Genomic DNA, 20,840 nt, shown 5'->3' with positions numbered 1-20,840 from the left:
GGGACAATTCCCATGGCCAACCCACCCTAACCTGCACATCCCTGGACACTATGGGACAATTTCCCATGGCCAATCCACCCTAACCTGCACATCCTGGGCACTATGGGACAATTCCCCATGGCCAATCCACCCTAACCTGCACATCCCTGGACACTATGGGACAATTTCCCATGGCCAATCCACCCTAACCTGCACATCCCGGGCACTATGGGACAATTTCCCATGGCCAACCCACCCTAACCTGCACATCCCTGGACACTATGGGACAATTTCCCATGGCCAATCCACCCTAACCTGCACATCCCTGGCACTATGGGACAATTTCCCATGGCCAATCCACCCTAACCTGCACATCCCTGGCACTATGGGACAATTTCCCATGGCCAATCCACCCTCACCTGCACATCCCTGGGCACTATGGGACAATTTCCCATGGCCAATCCACCCTAACCTGCACATCCCTGGACACTATGGGACAATTTCCCATGGCCAATCCACCCTAACCTGCACATCCCTGGGCACTATGGGACAATTTCCCATGGCCAATCCACCCCTAACCTGCACATCCCTGGCACTATGGGACAATTTCCCATGGCCAATCCACCCTAACCTGCACATCCCTGGACACTATGGGACAATTTCCCATGGCCAATCCACCCTAACCTGCACATCCCTGGGCACTATGGGACAATTTCCCATGGCCAATCCACCCTAACCTGCACATCCCTGGCACTATGGGACAATTTCCCATGGCCAATCCACCCTAACCTGCACATCCCTGGGCACTATGGGACAATTTCCCATGGCCAATCCACCCTAACCTGCACATCCCTGGGCACTATGGGACAATTTCCCATGGCCAATCCACCCTAACCTGCACATCCCTGGCACTATGGGACAATTTCCCATGGCCAATCCACCCTAACCTGCACATCCCTGGGCACTATGGGACAATTTCCCATGGCCAATCCACCCTAACCTGCACATCCCTGGGCACTATGGGACAATTTCCCATGGCCAATCCACCCTAACCTGCACATCCCTGGGCACTATGGGACAATTTCCCATGGCCAATCCACCCTAACCTGCACATCCCTGGCACTATGGGACAATTTCCCATGGCCAATCCACCCTAACCTGCACATCCCTGGACACTATGGGACAATTTCCCATGGCCAATCCACCCTAACCTGCACATCCCTGGGCACTATGGGACAATTTCCCATGGCCAACCACCCTAACCTGCACATCCCTGGACACTATGGGACAATTTCCCATGGCCAACCCACCCTAACCTGCACATCCCTGGACACTATGGGACAATTTCCCATGGCCAATCCACCCTAACCTGCACATCCCTGGCACTATGGGACAATTTCCCATGGCCAACCCACCCTAACCTGCACATCCCTGGCACTATGGGACAATTTCCCATGGCCAATCCACCCTAACCTGCACATCCCTGGACACTATGGGACAATTTCCCATGGCCAACCCACCCTAACCTGCACATCCCTGGACACTATGGGACAATTTCCCATGGCCAATCCACCCTAACCTGCACATCCCTGGACACTATGGGACAATTTCCCATGGCCAATCCACCCTAACCTGCACATCCCTGGGCACTATGGGACAATTTCCCATGGCCAATCCACCCTAACCTGCACATCCCTGGACACTATGGGACAATTTCCCATGGCCAATCCACCCTAACCTGCACATCCCTGGACACTATGGGACAATTTCCCATGGCCAATCCACCCTAACCTGCACATCCCTGGACACTATGGGACAATTTCCCATGGCCAATCCACCCTAACCTGCACATCCCTGGACACTATGGGACAATTTCCCATGGCCAACCCACCCTAACCTGCACATCCCTGGGCACTATGGGACAATTTCCCATGGCCAATCCACCCTAACCTGCACATCCCTGGACACTATGGGACAATTTCCCATGGCCAATCCACCCTAACCTGCACATCCCTGGGCACTATGGGACAATTTCCCATGGCCAATCCACCCTAACCTGCACATCCCTGGGCACTATGGGACAATTTCCCATGGCCAATCCACCCTAACCTGCACATCCCTGGGCACTATGGGACAATTTCCCATGGCCAATCCACCCTAACCTGCACATCCCTGGGCACTATGGGACAATTTCCCATGGCCAATCCACCCTAACCTGCACATCCCTGGCACTATGGGACAATTTCCCATGGCCAATCCACCCTAACCTGCACATCCCTGGGCACTATGGGACAATTTCCCATGGCCAATCCACCCTAACCTGCACATCCCTGGACACTATGGGACAATTTCCCATGGCCAATCCACCCTAACCTGCACATCCCTGGGCACTATGGGACAATTTCCCATGGCCAATCCACCCTAACCTGCACATCCCTGGGCACTATGGGACAATTTCCCATGGCCAATCCACCCTAACCTGCACATCCCTGGACACTATGGGACAATTTCCCATGGCCAATCCACCCTAACCTGCACATCCCTGGCACTATGGGACAATTTCCCATGGCCAATCCACCCTAACCTGCACATCCCTGGGCACTATGGGACAATTTCCCATGGCCATCCACCCTAACCTGCACATCCCTGGGCACTATGGGACAATTTCCCATGGCCAATCCACCCTAACCTGCACATCCCTGGACACTATGGGACAATTTCCCATGGCCAATCCACCCTAACCTGCACATCCCTGGGCACTATGGGACAATTTCCCATGGCCAATCCACCCTAACCTATGGGACAATTTCCCATGGCCAATCCACCCTAACCTGCACATCCCTGGGCACTATGGGACAATTTCCCATGGCCAATCCACCCTAACCTGCACATCCCTGGACACTATGGGACAATTTCCCATGGCCAATCCACCCTAACCTGCACATCCCTGGGCACTATGGGACAATTTCCCATGGCCAATCCACCCTAACCTGCACATCCCTGGACACTATGGGACAATTTCCCATGGCCAATCCACCCTAACCTGCACATCCCTGGGCACTATGGGACAATTTCCCATGGCCAATCCACCCTAACCTGCACATCCCTGGGCACTATGGGACAATTTCCCATGGCCAATCCACCCTAACCTGCACATCCCTGGGCACTATGGGACAATTTCCCATGGCCAATCCACCCTAACCTGCACATCCCTGGACACTATGGGACAATTTCCCATGGCCAATCCACCCTAACCTGCACATCCCTGGGCACTATGGGACAATTTCCCATGGCCAATCCACCCTAACCTGCACATCCCTGGGCACTATGGGACAATTTCCCATGGCCAATCCACCCTAACCTGCACATCCCTGGACACTATGGGACAATTTCCCATGGCCAATCCACCCTAACCTGCACATCCCTGGGCACTATGGGACAATTTCCCATGGCCAACCCACCCTAACCTGCACATCCCTGGACACTATGGGACAATTTCCCATGGCCAATCCACCCTAACCTGCACATCCCTGGGCACTATGGGACAATTTCCCATGGCCAATCCACCCTAACCTGCACATCCCTGGGCACTATGGGACAATTTCCCATGGCCAATCCACCCTAACCTGCACATCCCTGGGCACTATGGGACAATTTCCCATGGCCAATCCACCCTAACCTGCACATCCCTGGCACTATGGGACAATTTCCCATGGCCAATCCACCCTAACCTGCACATCCTGGGCACTATGGGACAATTTCCCATGGCCAATCCACCCTAACCTGCACATCCCTGGGCACTATGGGACAATTTCCCATGGCCAATCCACCCTAACCTGCACATCCCTGGGCACTATGGGACAATTTCCCATGGCCAATCCACCCTAACCTGCACATCCCTGGGCACTATGGGACAATTTCCCATGGCCAATCCACCCTAACCTGCACATCCCTGGCACTATGGGACAATTTCCCATGGCCAATCCACCCTAACCTGCACATCCCTGGACACTATGGGACAATTTCCCATGGCCAATCCACCCTAACCTGCACATCCCTGGGCACTATGGGACAATTTCCCATGGCCAACCCACCCTAACCTGCACATCCCTGGACACTATGGGACAATTTCCCATGGCCAACCACCCTAACCTGCACATCCCTGGACACTATGGGACAATTTCCCATGGCCAATCCACCCTAACCTGCACATCCCTGGCACTATGGGACAATTTCCCATGGCCAACCCACCCTAACCTGCACATCCCTGGGCACTATGGGACAATTTCCCATGGCCAATCCACCCTAACCTGCACATCCCTGGACACTATGGGACAATTTCCCATGGCCAACCCACCCTAACCTGCACATCCCTGGACACTATGGGACAATTTCCCATGGCCAACCACCCTAACCTGCACATCCCTGGACACTATGGGACAATTTCCCATGGCCAATCCACCCTAACCTGCACATCCCTGGGCACTATGGGACAATTTCCCATGGCCAATCCACCCTAACCTGCACATCCCTGGACACTATGGGACAATTTCCCATGGCCAATCCACCCTAACCTGCACATCCCTGGACACTATGGGACAATTTCCCATGGCCAATCCACCCTAACCTGCACATCCCTGGACACTATGGGACAATTTCCCATGGCCAATCCACCCTAACCTGCACATCCCTGGACACTATGGGACAATTTCCCATGGCCAATCCACCCTAACCTGCACATCCCTGGGCACTATGGGACAATTTCCCATGGCCAATCCACCCTAACCTGCACATCCCTGGACACTATGGGACAATTTCCCATGGCCAATCCACCCTAACCTGCACATCCCTGGGCACTATGGGACAATTTCCCATGGCCAATCCACCCTAACCTGCACATCCCTGGGCACTATGGGACAATTTCCCATGGCCAATCCACCCTAACCTGCACATCCCTGGGCACTATGGGACAATTTCCCATGGCCAATCCACCCTAACCTGCACATCCCTGGACACTATGGGACAATTTCCCATGGCCAATCCACCCTAACCTGCACATCCCTGGGCACTATGGGACAATTTCCCATGGCCAATCCACCCTAACCTGCACATCCCTGGGCACTATGGGACAATTTCCCATGGCCAATCCACCCTAACCTGCACATCCCTGGACACTATGGGACAATTTCCCATGGCCAATCCACCCTAACCTGCACATCCCTGGCACTATGGGACAATTTCCCATGGCCAACCCACCCTAACCTGCACATCCCTGGGCACTATGGGACAATTTCCCATGGCCAATCCACCCTAACCTGCACATCCCTGGACACTATGGGACAATTTCCCATGGCCAATCCACCCTAACCTGCACATCCCTGGGCACTATGGGACAATTTCCCATGGCCAATCCACCCTAACCTGCACATCCCTGGACACTATGGGACAATTTCCCATGGCCAATCCACCCTAACCTGCACATCCCTGGGCACTATGGGACAATTTCCCATGGCCAATCCACCCTAACCTGCACATCCCTGGACACTATGGGACAATTTCCCATGGCCAATCCACCCTAACCTGCACATCCCTGGGCACTATGGGACAATTTCCCATGGCCAACCCACCCTAACCTGCACATCCCTGGACACTATGGGACAATTTCCCATGGCCAATCCACCCTAACCTGCACATCCCTGGCACTATGGGACAATTTCCCATGGCCAATCCACCCTAACCTGCACATCCCTGGGCACTATGGGACAATTTCCCATGGCCAATCCACCCTAACCTGCACATCCCTGGGCACTATGGGACAATTTCCCATGGCCAATCCACCCTAACCTGCACATCCCTGGCACTATGGGACAATTTCCCATGGCCAATCCACCCTAACCTGCACATCCCTGGGCACTATGGGACAATTTCCCATGGCCAATCCACCCTAACCTGCACATCCCTGGGCACTATGGGACAATTTCCCATGGCCAATCCACCCTAACCTGCACATCCCTGGGCACTATGGGACAATTTCCCATGGCCAATCCACCCTAACCTGCACATCCCTGGGCACTATGGGACAATTTCCCATGGCCAATCCACCCTAACCTGCACATCCCTGGGCACTATGGGACAATTTCCCATGGCCAATCCACCCTAACCTGCACATCCCTGGACACTATGGGACAATTTCCCATGGCCAATCCACCCTAACCTGCACATCCCTGGGCACTATGGGACAATTTCCCATGGCCAATCCACCCTAACCTGCACATCCCTGGACACTATGGGACAATTTCCCATGGCCAATCCACCCTAACCTGCACATCCCTGGACACTATGGGACAATTTCCCATGGCCAATCCACCCTAACCTGCACATCCCTGGGCACTATGGGACAATTTCCCATGGCCAATCCACCCTAACCTGCACATCCCTGGGCACTATGGGACAATTTCCCATGGCCAATCCACCCTAACCTGCACATCCCTGGACACTATGGGACAATTTCCCATGGCCAATCCACCCTAACCTGCACATCCCTGGACACTATGGGACAATTTCCCATGGCCAACCCACCCTAACCTGCACATCCCTGGACACTATGGGACAATTTCCCATGGCCAATCCACCCTAACCTGCACATCCCTGGGCACTATGGGACAATTTCCCATGGCCAATCCACCCTAACCTGCACATCCCTGGACACTATGGGACAATTTCCCATGGCCAATCCACCCTAACCTGCACATCCCTGGGCACTATGGGACAATTTCCCATGGCCAATCCACCCTAACCTGCACATCCCTGGACACTATGGGACAATTTCCCATGGCCAATCCACCCTAACCTGCACATCCCTGGACACTATGGGACAATTTCCCATGGCCAACCCACCCTAACCTGCACATCCCTGGGCACTATGGGACAATTTCCCATGGCCAATCCACCCTAACCTGCACATCCCTGGACACTATGGGACAATTTCCCATGGCCAATCCACCCTAACCTGCACATCCCTGGGCACTATGGGACAATTTCCCATGGCCAATCCACCCTAACCTGCACATCCCTGGGCACTATGGGACAATTTCCCATGGCCAATCCACCCTAACCTGCACATCCCTGGGCACTATGGGACAATTTCCCATGGCCAATCCACCCTAACCTGCACATCCCTGGGCACTATGGGACAATTTCCCATGGCCAATCCACCCTAACCTGCACATCCCTGGGCACTATGGGACAATTTCCCATGGCCAATCCACCCTAACCTGCACATCCCTGGGCACTATGGGACAATTTCCCATGGCCAATCCACCCTAACCTGCACATCCCTGGACACTATGGGACAATTTCCCATGGCCAATCCACCCTAACCTGCACATCCCTGGGCACTATGGGACAATTTCCCATGGCCAATCCACCCTAACCTGCACATCCCTGGGCACTATGGGACAATTTCCCATGGCCAATCCACCCTAACCTGCACATCCCTGGGCACTATGGGACAATTTCCCATGGCCAATCCACCCTAACCTGCACATCCCTGGACACTATGGGACAATTTCCCATGGCCAATCCACCCTAACCTGCACATCCCTGGGCACTATGGGACAATTTCCCATGGCCAATCCCCCTAACCTGCACATCCCTGGACACTATGGGACAATTTCCCATGGCCAATCCACCCTAACCTGCACATCCCTGGACACTATGGGACAATTTCCCATGGCCAATCCACCCTAACCTGCACATCCCTGGGCACTATGGGACAATTTCCCATGGCCAATCCACCCTAACCTGCACATCCCTGGGCACTATGGGACAATTTCCCATGGCCAATCCACCCTAACCTGCACATCCCTGGGCACTATGGGACAATTTCCCATGGCCAATCCACCCTAACCTGCACATCCCTGGGCACTATGGGACAATTTCCCATGGCCAATCCACCCTAACCTGCACATCCCTGGGCACTATGGGACAATTTCCCATGGCCAATCCACCCTAACCTGCACATCCCTGGGCACTATGGGACAATTTCCCATGGCCAATCCACCCTAACCTGCACATCCCTGGGCACTATGGGACAATTTCCCATGGCCAATCCACCCTAACCTGCACATCCCTGGGCACTATGGGACAATTTCCCATGGCCAATCCACCCTAACCTGCACATCCCTGGACACTATGGGACAATTTCCCATGGCCAATCCACCCTAACCTGCACATCCCTGGGCACTATGGGACAATTTCCCATGGCCAATCCACCCTAACCTGCACATCCCTGGACACTATGGGACAATTTCCCATGGCCAATCCACCCTAACCTGCACATCCCTGGGCACTATGGGACAATTTCCCATGGCCAATCCACCCTAACCTGCACATCCCTGGGCACTATGGGACAATTTCCCATGGCCAATCCACCCTAACCTGCACATCCCTGGGCACTATGGGACAATTTCCCATGGCCAATCCACCCTAACCTGCACATCCCTGGCACTATGGGACAATTTCCCATGGCCAATCCACCCTAACCTGCACATCCCTGGGCACTATGGGACAATTTCCCATGGCCAATCCACCCTAACCTGCACATCCCTGGGCACTATGGGACAATTTCCCATGGCCAATCCACCCTAACCTGCACATCCCTGGGCACTATGGGACAATTTCCCATGGCCAATCCACCCTAACCTGCACATCCCTGGGCACTATGGGACAATTTCCCATGGCCAATCCACCCTAACCTGCACATCCCTGGGCACTATGGGACAATTTCCCATGGCCAATCCACCCTAACCTGCACATCCCTGGACACTATGGGACAATTTCCCATGGCCAATCCACCCTAACCTGCACATCCCTGGGCACTATGGGACAATTTCCCATGGCCAATCCACCCTAACCTGCACATCCCTGGGCACTATGGGACAATTTCCCATGGCCAATCCACCCTAACCTGCACATCCCTGGGCACTATGGGACAATTTCCCATGGCCAATCCACCCTAACCTGCACATCCCTGGCACTATGGGACAATTTCCCATGGCCAATCCACCCTAACCTGCACATCCCTGGGCACTATGGGACAATTTCCCATGGCCAATCCACCCTAACCTGCACATCCCTGGGCACTATGGGACAATTTCCCATGGCCAATCCACCCTAACCTGCACATCCCTGGACACTATGGGACAATTTCCCATGGCCAATCCACCCTAACCTGCACATCCCTGGGCACTATGGGACAATTTCCCATGGCCAACCCACCCTAACCTGCACATCCCTGGACACTATGGGACAATTTCCCATGGCCAATCCACCCTAACCTGCACATCCCTGGACACTATGGGACAATTTCCCATGGCCAATCCACCCTAACCTGCACATCCCTGGCACTATGGGACAATTTCCCATGGCCAACCACCCTAACCTGCACATCCCTGGGCACTATGGGACAATTTCCCATGGCCAATCCACCCTAACCTGCACATCCCTGGACACTATGGGACAATTTCCCATGGCCAACCCACCCTAACCTGCACATCCCTGGACACTATGGGACAATTTCCCATGGCCAACCACCCTAACCTGCACATCCCTGGGCACTATGGGACAATTTCCCATGGCCAATCCACCCTAACCTGCACATCCCTGGGCACTATGGGACAATTTCCCATGGCCAATCCACCCTAACCTGCACATCCCTGGACACTATGGGACAATTTCCCATGGCCAATCCACCCTAACCTGCACATCCCTGGACACTATGGGACAATTTCCCATGGCCAATCCACCCTAACCTGCACATCCCTGGGCACTATGGGACAATTTCCCATGGCCAATCCACCCTAACCTGCACATCCCTGGACACTATGGGACAATTTCCCATGGCCAATCCACCCTAACCTGCACATCCCTGGGCACTATGGGACAATTCCCATGGCCAATCCACCCTAACCTGCACATCCCTGGACACTATGGGACAATTTCCCATGGCCAATCCACCCTAACCTGCACATCCCTGGGCACTATGGGACAATTTCCCATGGCCAATCCACCCTAACCTGCACATCCCTGGACACTATGGGACAATTTCCCATGGCCAATCCACCCTAACCTGCACATCCCTGGGCACTATGGGACAATTTCCCATGGCCAATCCACCCTAACCTGCACATCCCTGGGCACTATGGGACAATTTCCCATGGCCAATCCACCCTAACCTGCACATCCCTGGGCACTATGGGACAATTTCCCATGGCCAATCCACCCTAACCTGCACATCCCTGGACACTATGGGACAATTTCCCATGGCCAATCCACCCTAACCTGCACATCCCTGGGCACTATGGGACAATTTCCCATGGCCAATCCACCCTAACCTGCACATCCCTGGGCACTATGGGACAATTTCCCATGGCCAATCCACCCTAACCTGCACATCCCTGGGCACTATGGGACAATTTCCCATGGCCAATCCACCCTAACCTGCACATCCCTGGACACTATGGGACAATTTCCCATGGCCAATCCACCCTAACCTGCACATCCCTGGGCACTATGGGACAATTTCCCATGGCCAATCCACCCTAACCTGCACATCCCTGGACACTATGGGACAATTTCCCATGGCCAATCCACCCTAACCTGCACATCCCTGGACACTATGGGACAATTTCCCATGGCCAATCCACCCTAACCTGCACATCCCTGGCACTATGGGACAATTTCCCATGGCCAATCCACCCTAACCTGCACATCCCTGGGCACTATGGGACAATTTCCCATGGCCAATCCACCCTAACCTGCACATCCCTGGGCACTATGGGACAATTTCCCATGGCCAATCCACCCTAACCTGCACATCCCTGGGCACTATGGGACAATTTCCCATGGCCAATCCACCCTAACCTGCACATCCCTGGGCACTATGGGACAATTTCCCATGGCCAATCCACCCTAACCTGCACATCCCTGGGCACTATGGGACAATTTCCCATGGCCAATCCACCCTAACCTGCACATCCCTGGACACTATGGGACAATTTCCCATGGCCAATCCACCCTAACCTGCACATCCCTGGGCACTATGGGACAATTTCCCATGGCCAATCCACCCTAACCTGCACATCCCTGGACACTATGGGACAATTTCCCATGGCCAATCCACCCTAACCTGCACATCCCTGGCACTATGGGACAATTTCCCATGGCCAATCCACCCTAACCTGCACATCCCTGGGCACTATGGGACAATTTCCCATGGCCAATCCACCCTAACCTGCACATCCCTGGGCACTATGGGACAATTTCCCATGGCCAATCCACCCTAACCTGCACATCCCTGGCACTATGGGACAATTTCCCATGGCCAATCCACCCTAACCTGCACATCCCTGGCACTATGGGACAATTTCCCATGGCCAATCCACCCTAACCTGCACATCCCTGGGCACTATGGGACAATTTCCCATGGCCAATCCACCCTAACCTGCACATCCCTGGGCACTATGGGACAATTTCCCATGGCCAATCCACCCTAACCTGCACATCCCTGGGCACTATGGGACAATTTCCCATGGCCAATCCACCCTAACCTGCACATCCCTGGGCACTATGGGACAATTTCCCATGGCCAATCCACCCTAACCTGCACATCCCTGGACACTATGGGACAATTTCCCATGGCCAATCCACCCTAACCTGCACATCCCTTGGCACTATGGGACAATTTCCCATGGCCAATCCACCCTAACCTGCACATCCCTGGCACTATGGGACAATTTCCCATGGCCAATCCACCCTAACCTGCACATCCCTGGGCACTATGGGACAATTTCCCATGGCCAATCCACCCTAACCTGCACATCCCTGGGCACTATGGGACAATTTCCCATGGCCAATCCACCCTAACCTGCACATCCCTGGGCACTATGGGACAATTTCCCATGGCCAATCCACCCTAACCTGCACATCCCTGGGCACTATGGGACAATTTCCCATGGCCAATCCACCCTAACCTGCACATCCCTGGACACTATGGGACAATTTCCCATGGCCAATCCACCCTAACCTGCACATCCCTGGGCACTATGGGACAATTTCCCATGGCCAATCCACCCTAACCTGCACATCCCTGGACACTATGGGACAATTTCCCATGGCCAATCCACCCTAACCTGCACATCCCTGGACACTATGGGACAATTTCCCATGGCCAATCCACCCTAACCTGCACATCCCTGGGCACTATGGGACAATTTCCCATGGCCAACCCACCCTAACCTGCACATCCCTGGGCACTATGGGACAATTTCCCATGGCCAATCCACCCTAACCTGCACATCCCTGGACACTATGGGACAATTTCCCATGGCCAACCACCCTAACCTGCACATCCCTGGACACTATGGGACAATTCCCATGGCCAACCACCCTAACCTGCACATCCCTGGACACTATGGGACAATTTCCCATGGCCAATCCACCCTAACCTGCACATCCCTGGGCACTATGGGACAATTTCCCATGGCCCATCCACCCTAACCTGCACATCCCTGGACACTATGGGACAATTTCCCATGGCCAATCCACCCTAACCTGCACATCCCTGGACACTATGGGACAATTTCCCATGGCCAATCCACCCTAACCTGCACATCCCTGGACACTATGGGACAATTTCCCATGGCCAATCCACCCTAACCTGCACATCCCTGGACACTATGGGACAATTTCCCATGGCCAACCCACCCTAACCTGCACATCCCTGGGCACTATGGGACAATTTCCCATGGCCAATCCACCCTAACCTGCACATCCCTGGACACTATGGGACAATTTCCCATGGCCAATCCACCCTAACCTGCACATCCCTGGGCACTATGGGACAATTTCCCATGGCCAATCCACCCTAACCTGCACATCCCTGGGCACTATGGGACAATTTCCCATGGCCAATCCACCCTAACCTGCACATCCCTGGGCACTATGGGACAATTTCCCATGGCCAATCCACCCTAACCTGCACATCCCTGGACACTATGGGACAATTTCCCATGGCCAACCCACCCTAACCTGCACATCCCTGGACACTATGGGACAATTTCCCATGGCCAATCCACCCTAACCTGCACATCCCTGGGCACTATGGGACAATTTCCCATGGCCAATCCACCCTAACCTGCACATCCCTGGACACTATGGGACAATTTCCCATGGCCAATCCACCCTAACCTGCACATCCCTGGACACTATGGGACAATTTCCCATGGCCAACCACCCTAACCTGCACATCCCTGGGCACTATGGGACAATTTCCCATGGCCAATCCACCCTAACCTGCACATCCCTGGACACTATGGGACAATTTCCCATGGCCAATCCACCCTAACCTGCACATCCCTGGGCACTATGGGACAATTTCCCATGGCCAATCCACCCTAACCTGCACATCCCTGGACACTATGGGACAATTTCCCATGGCCAACCCACCCTAACCTGCACATCCCTGGGCACTATGGGACAATTTCCCATGGCCAATCCACCCTAACCTGCACATCCCTGGACACTATGGGACAATTTCCCATGGCCAATCCACCCTAACCTGCACATCCCTGGGCACTATGGGACAATTTCCCATGGCCAACCCACCCTAACCTGCACATCCCTGGACACTATGGGACAATTTCCCATGGCCAATCCACCCTAACCTGCACATCCCTGGCACTATGGGACAATTTCCCATGGCCAATCCACCCTAACCTGCACATCCCTGGGCACTATGGGACAATTTCCCATGGCCAATCCACCCTAACCTGCACATCCCTGGGCACTATGGGACAATTTCCCATGGCCAATCCACCCTAACCTGCACATCCCTGGGCACTATGGGACAATTTCCCATGGCCAATCCACCCTAACCTGCACATTCCTGGCACTATGGGACAATTTCCCATGGCCAATCCACCCTAACCTGCACATCCCTGGGCACTATGGGACAATTTCCCATGGCCAATCCACCCTAACCTGCACATCCCTGGGCACTATGGGACAATTTCCCATGGCCAATCCACCCTAACCTGCACATCCCTGGGCACTATGGGACAATTTCCCATGGCCAATCCACCCTAACCTGCACATCCCTGGGCACTATGGGACAATTTCCCATGGCCAATCCACCCTAACCTGCACATCCCTGGACACTATGGGACAATTTCCCATGGCCAATCCACCCTAACCTGCACATCCCTGGGCACTATGGGACAATTTCCCATGGCCAATCCACCCTAACCTGCACATCCCTGGCACTATGGGACAATTTCCCATGGCCAATCCACCCTAACCTGCACATCCCTGGGCACTATGGGACAATTTCCCATGGCCAATCCACCCTAACCTGCACATCCCTGGGCACTATGGGACAATTTCCCATGGCCAATCCACCCTAACCTGCACATCCCTGGGCACTATGGGACAATTTCCCATGGCCAATCCACCCTAACCTGCACATCCCTGGGCACTATGGGACAATTTCCCATGGCCAATCCACCCTAACCTGCACATCCCTGGACACTATGGGACAATTTCCCATGGCCAATCCACCCTAACCTGCACATCCCTGGGCACTATGGGACAATTTCCCATGGCCAACCCACCCTAACCTGCACATCCCTGGACACTATGGGACAATTTCCCATGGCCAACCCATCCTAACCTGCACATCCCTGGACACTATGGGACAATTTCCCATGGCCAATCCACCCTAACCTGCACATCCCTGGGCACTATGGGACAATTTCCCATGGCCAATCCACCCTAACCTGCACATCCCTGGGCACTATGGGACAATTTCCCATGGCCAATCCACCCTAACCTGCACATCCCTGGACACTATGGGACAATTTCCCATGGCCAACCCACCCTAACCTGCACATCCCTGGACACTATGGGACAATTTCCCATGGCCAACCCACCCTAACCTGCACATCCCTGGACACTATGGGACAATTTCCCATGGCCAATCCACCCTAACCTGCACATCCCTGGGCACTATGGGACAATTTCCCATGGCCAACCCACCCTAACCTGCACATCCCTGGACACTATGGGACAATTTCCCATGGCCAATCCACCCTAACCTGCACATCCCTGGACACTATGGGACAATTTCCCATGGCCAATCCACCCTAACCTGCACATCCCTGGACACTATGGGACAATTTCCCATGGCCAATCCACCCTAACCTGCACATCCCTGGGCACTATGGGACAATTTCCCATGGCCAATCCACCCTAACCTGCACATCCCTGGACACTATGGGACAATTTCCCATGGCCAATCCACCCTAACCTGCACATCCCTGGGCACTATGGGACAATTTCCCATGGCCAATCCACCCTAACCTGCACATCCCTGGGCACTATGGGACAATTTCCCATGGCCAATCCACCCTAACCTGCACATCCCTGGGCACTATGGGACAATTTCCCATGGCCAATCCACCCTAACCTGCACATCCCTGGGCACTATGGGACAATTTCCCATGGCCAATCCACCCTAACCTGCACATCCCTGGGCACTATGGGACAATTTCCCATGGCCAATCCACCCTAACCTGCACATCCCTGGGCACTATGGGACAATTTCCCATGGCCAATCCACCCTAACCTGCACATCCCTGGACACTATGGGACAATTTCCCATGGCCAATCCACCCTAACCTGCACATCCCTGGGCACTATGGGACAATTTCCCATGGCCAACCCACCCTAACCTGCACATCCCTGGGCACTATGGGACAATTTCCCATGGCCAATCCACCCTAACCTGCACATCCCTGGGCACTATGGGACAATTTCCCATGGCCAATCCACCCTAACCTGCACATCCCTGGACACTATGGGACAATTTCCCATGGCCAATCCACCCTAACCTGCACATCCCTGGACACTATGGGACAATTTCCCATGGCCAATCCACCCTAACCTGCACATCCCTGGCACTATGGGACAATTTCCCATGGCCAATCCACCCTAACCTGCACATCCCTGGGCACTATGGGACAATTTCCCATGGCCAATCCACCCTAACCTGCACATCCCTGGGCACTATGGGACAATTTCCCATGGCCAATCCACCCTAACCTGCACATCCCTGGGCACTATGGGACAATTTCCCATGGCCAATCCACCCTAACCTGCACATCCCTGGGCACTATGGGACAATTCCCCATGGCCAACCCACCCTAACCTGCACATCCCTGGGCACTATGGGACAATTCCCCATGGCCAACCCACCCTAACCTGCACATCCCTGGGCACTATGGGACAATTTCCCATGGCCAATCCACCCTAACCTGCACATCCCTGGACACTATGGGACAATTTCCCATGGCCAACCCACCCTAACCTGCACATCCCTGGACACTATGGGACAATTTCCCATGGCCAATCCACCCTAACCTGCACATCCCTGGGCACTATGGGACAATTTCCCATGGCCAATCCACCCTAACCTGCACATCCCTGGGCACTATGGGACAATTTCCCATGGCCAATCCACCCTAACCTGCACATCCCTGGGCACTATGGGACAATTTCCCATGGCCAATCCACCCTAACCTGCACATCCCTGGGCACTATGGGACAATTTCCCATGGCCAACCCACCCTAACCTGCACATCCCTGGACACTATGGGACAATTTCCCATGGCCAATCCACCCTAACCTGCACATCCCTGGGCACTATGGGACAATTTCCCATGGCCAATCCACCCTAACCTGCACATCCCTGGGCACTATGGGACAATTTCCCATGGCCAATCCACCCTAACCTGCACATCCCTGGGCACTATGGGACAATTTCCCATGGCCAATCCACCCTAACCTGCACATCCCTGGACACTATGGGACAATTTCCCATGGCCAATCCACCCTAACCTGCACATCCCTGGACACTATGGGACAATTTCCCATGGCCAATCCACCCTAACCTGCACATCCCTGGGCACTATGGGACAATTTCCCATGGCCAATCCACCCTAACCTGCACATCCCTGGGCACTATGGGACAATTTCCCATGGCCAATCCACCCTAACCTGCACATCCCTGGGCACTATGGGACAATTTCCCATGGCCAATCCACCCTAACCTGCACATCCCTGGGCACTATGGGACAATTTCCCATGGCCAACCCACCCTAACCTGCACATCCCTGGACACTATGGGACAATTTCCCATGGCCAATCCACCCTAACCTGCACATCCCTGGGCACTATGGGACAATTTCCCATGGCCAATCCACCCTAACCTGCACATCCCTGGACACTATGGGACAATTTCCCATGGCCAATCCACCCTAACCTGCACATCCCTGGACACTATGGGACAATTTCCCATGGCCAATCCACCCTAACCTGCACATCCCTGGGCACTATGGGACAATTTCCCATGGCCAATCCCACCCTAACCTGCACATCCCTGGACACTATGGGACAATTTCCCATGGCCAACCCACCCTAACCTGCACATCCCTGGACACTATGGGACAATTTCCCATGGCCAATCCACCCTAACCTGCACATCCCTGGGCACTATGGGACAATTTCCCATGGCCAATCCACCCTAACCTGCACATCCCTGGGCACTATGGGACAATTTCCCATGGCCAATCCACCCTAACTGCACATCCCTGGGCACTATGGGACAATTTCCCATGGCCAATCCACCCTAACCTGCACATCCCTGGGCACTATGGGACAATTTCCCATGGCCAATCCACCCTAACCTGCACATCCCTGGGACACTATGGGACAATTTCCCATGGCCAATCCACCCTAACCTGCACATCCCTGGACACTATGGGACAATTTCCCATGGCCAATCCACCCTAACCTGCACATCCCTGGACACTATGGGACAATTTCCCATGGCCAATCCACCCTAACCTGCACATCCCTGGGCACTATGGGACAATTTCCCATGGCCAATCCACCCTAACCTGCACATCCCTGGACACTATGGGACAATTTCCCATGGCCAATCCACCCTAACCTGCACATCCCTGGACACTATGGGACAATTTCCCATGGCCAATCCACCCTAACCTGCACATCCCTGGGCACTATGGGACAATTTCCCATGGCCAATCCACCCTAACCTGCACATCCCTGGGCACTATGGGACAATTTCCCATGGCCAATCCACCCTAACCTGCACATCCCTGGGCACTATGGGACAATTTCCCATGGCCAATCCACCCTAACCTGCACATCCCTGGGCACTATGGGACAATTTCCCATGGCCAATCCACCCTAACCTGCACATCCCTGGGCACTATGGGACAATTCCCCATGGCCAACCCACCCTAACCTGCACATCCCTGGGCACTATGGGACAATTTCCCATGGCCAACCCACCCTAACCTGCACATCCCTGGCACTATGGGACAATTTCCCATGGCCAATCCACCCTAACCTGCACATCCCTGGACACTATGGGACAATTTCCCATGGCCAACCCACCCTAACCTGCACATCCCTGGACACTATGGGACAATTTCCCATGGCCAATCCACCCTAACCTGCACATCCCTGGGCACTATGGGACAATTTCCCATGGCCAATCCACCCTAACCTGCACATCCCTGGGCACTATGGGACAATTTCCCATGGCCAATCCACCCTAACCTGCACATCCCTGGGCACTATGGGACAATTTCCCATGGCCAATCCACCCTAACCTGCACATCCCTGGGCACTATGGGACAATTTCCCATGGCCAACCCACCCTAACCTGCACATCCCTGGGCACTATGGGACAATTTCCCATGGCCAATCCACCCTAACCTGCACATCCCTGGGCACTATGGGACAATTTCCCATGGCCAATCCACCCTAACCTGCACATCCCTGGACACTATGGGACAATTTCCCATGGCCAATCCACCCTAACCTGCACATCCCTGGACACTATGGGACAATTTCCCATGGCCAATCCACCCTAACCTGCACATCCCTGGGCACTATGGGACAATTTCCCATGGCCAATCCACCCTAACCTGCACATCCCTGGACACTATGGGACAATTTCCCATGGCCAACCCACCCTAACCTGCACATCCCTGGACACTATGGGACAATTTCCCATGGCCAATCCACCCTAACCTGCACATCCCTGGGCACTATGGGACAATTTCCCATGGCCAATCCACCCTAACCTGCACATCCCTGGGCACTATGGGACAATTTCCCATGGCCAATCCACCCTAACTGCACATCCCTGGGCACTATGGGACAATTTCCCATGGCCAATCCACCCTAACCTGCACATCCCTGGGCACTATGGGACAATTTCCCATGGCCAATCCACCCTAACCTGCACATCCCTGGACACTATGGGACAATTTCCCATGGCCAATCCACCCTAACCTGCACATCCCTGGACACTATGGGACAATTTCCCATGGCCAACCCACCCTAACCTGCACATCCCTGGACACTATGGGACAATTTCCCATGGCCAATCCACCCTAACCTGCACATCCCTGGACACTATGGGACAATTTCCCATGGCCAATCCACCCTAACCTGCACATCCCTGGGCACTATGGGACAATTTCCCATGGCCAATCCACCCTAACCTGCACATCCCTGGGCACTATGGGACAATTTCCCATGGCCAATCCACCCTAACCTGCACATCCCTGGGCACTATGGGACAATTTCCCATGGCCAATCCACCCTAACCTGCACATCCCTGGGCACTATGGGACAATTTCCCATGGCCAATCCACCCTAACCTGCACATCCCTGGGCACTATGGGACAATTTCCCATGGCCAATCCACCCTAACCTGCACATCCCTGGGCACTATGGGACAATTTCCCATGGCCAATCCACCCTAACCTGCACATCCCTGGACACTATGGGACAATTTCCCATGGCCAATCCACCCTAACCTGCACATCCCTGGGCACTATGGGACAATTTCCCATGGCCAATCCACCCTAACCTGCACATCCCTGGGCACTATGGGACAATTTCCCATGGCCAATCCACCCTAACCTGCACATCCCTGGGCACTATGGGACAATTTCCCATGGCCAATCCACCCTAACCTGCACATCCCTGGGCACTATGGGACAATTTCCCATGGCCAATCCACCCTAACCTGCACATCCCTGGGCACTATGGGACAATTTCCCATGGCCAATCCACCCTAACCTGCACATCCCTGGGCACTATGGGACAATTTCCCATGGCCAATCCACCCTAACCTGCACATCCCTGGGCACTATGGGACAATTTCCCATGGCCAATCCACCCTAACCTGCACATCCCTGGGCACTATGGGACAATTTCCCATGGCCAATCCACCCTAACCTGCACATCCCTGGACACTATGGGACAATTTCCCATGGCCAACCCACCCTAACCTGCACATCCCTGGACACTATGGGACAATTTCCCATGGCCAATCCACCCTAACCTGCACATCCCTGGGCACTATGGGACAATTTCCCATGGCCAATCCACCCTAACCTGCACATCCCTGGGCACTATGGGACAATTTCCCATGGCCAATCCACCCTAACCTGCACATCCCTGGGCACTATGGGACAATTTCCCATGGCCAATCCACCCTAACCTGCACATCCCTGGGCACTATGGGACAATTTCCCATGGCCAATCCACCCTAACCTGCACATCCCTGGACACTATGGGACAATTTCCCATGGCCAATCCACCCTAACCTGCACATCCCTGGGCACTATGGGACAATTTCCCATGGCCAATCCACCCTAACCTGCACATCCCTGGGCACTATGGGACAATTTCCCATGGCC

General features: G+C 54.2%; 1 protein-coding gene across 1 annotated transcript in view; it reads right to left on the bottom strand.

Moving 5' to 3' along the window:
* LOC132808760 (von Willebrand factor A domain-containing protein 7) overlaps window positions 1-20,840 on the bottom strand; it is a 48,657-nt gene that overhangs the window by 6,721 nt on the left and 21,096 nt on the right. The window lies entirely within an intron of this gene.

The sequence above is a fragment of the Hemiscyllium ocellatum genome (assembly GCF_020745735.1).
Source record: "Hemiscyllium ocellatum isolate sHemOce1 chromosome 38 unlocalized genomic scaffold, sHemOce1.pat.X.cur. SUPER_38_unloc_3, whole genome shotgun sequence".
Classification (NCBI taxonomy): Eukaryota; Metazoa; Chordata; class Chondrichthyes; order Orectolobiformes; family Hemiscylliidae; genus Hemiscyllium; species Hemiscyllium ocellatum.
This window is presented reverse-complemented; position numbering and strand designations above follow the sequence as displayed.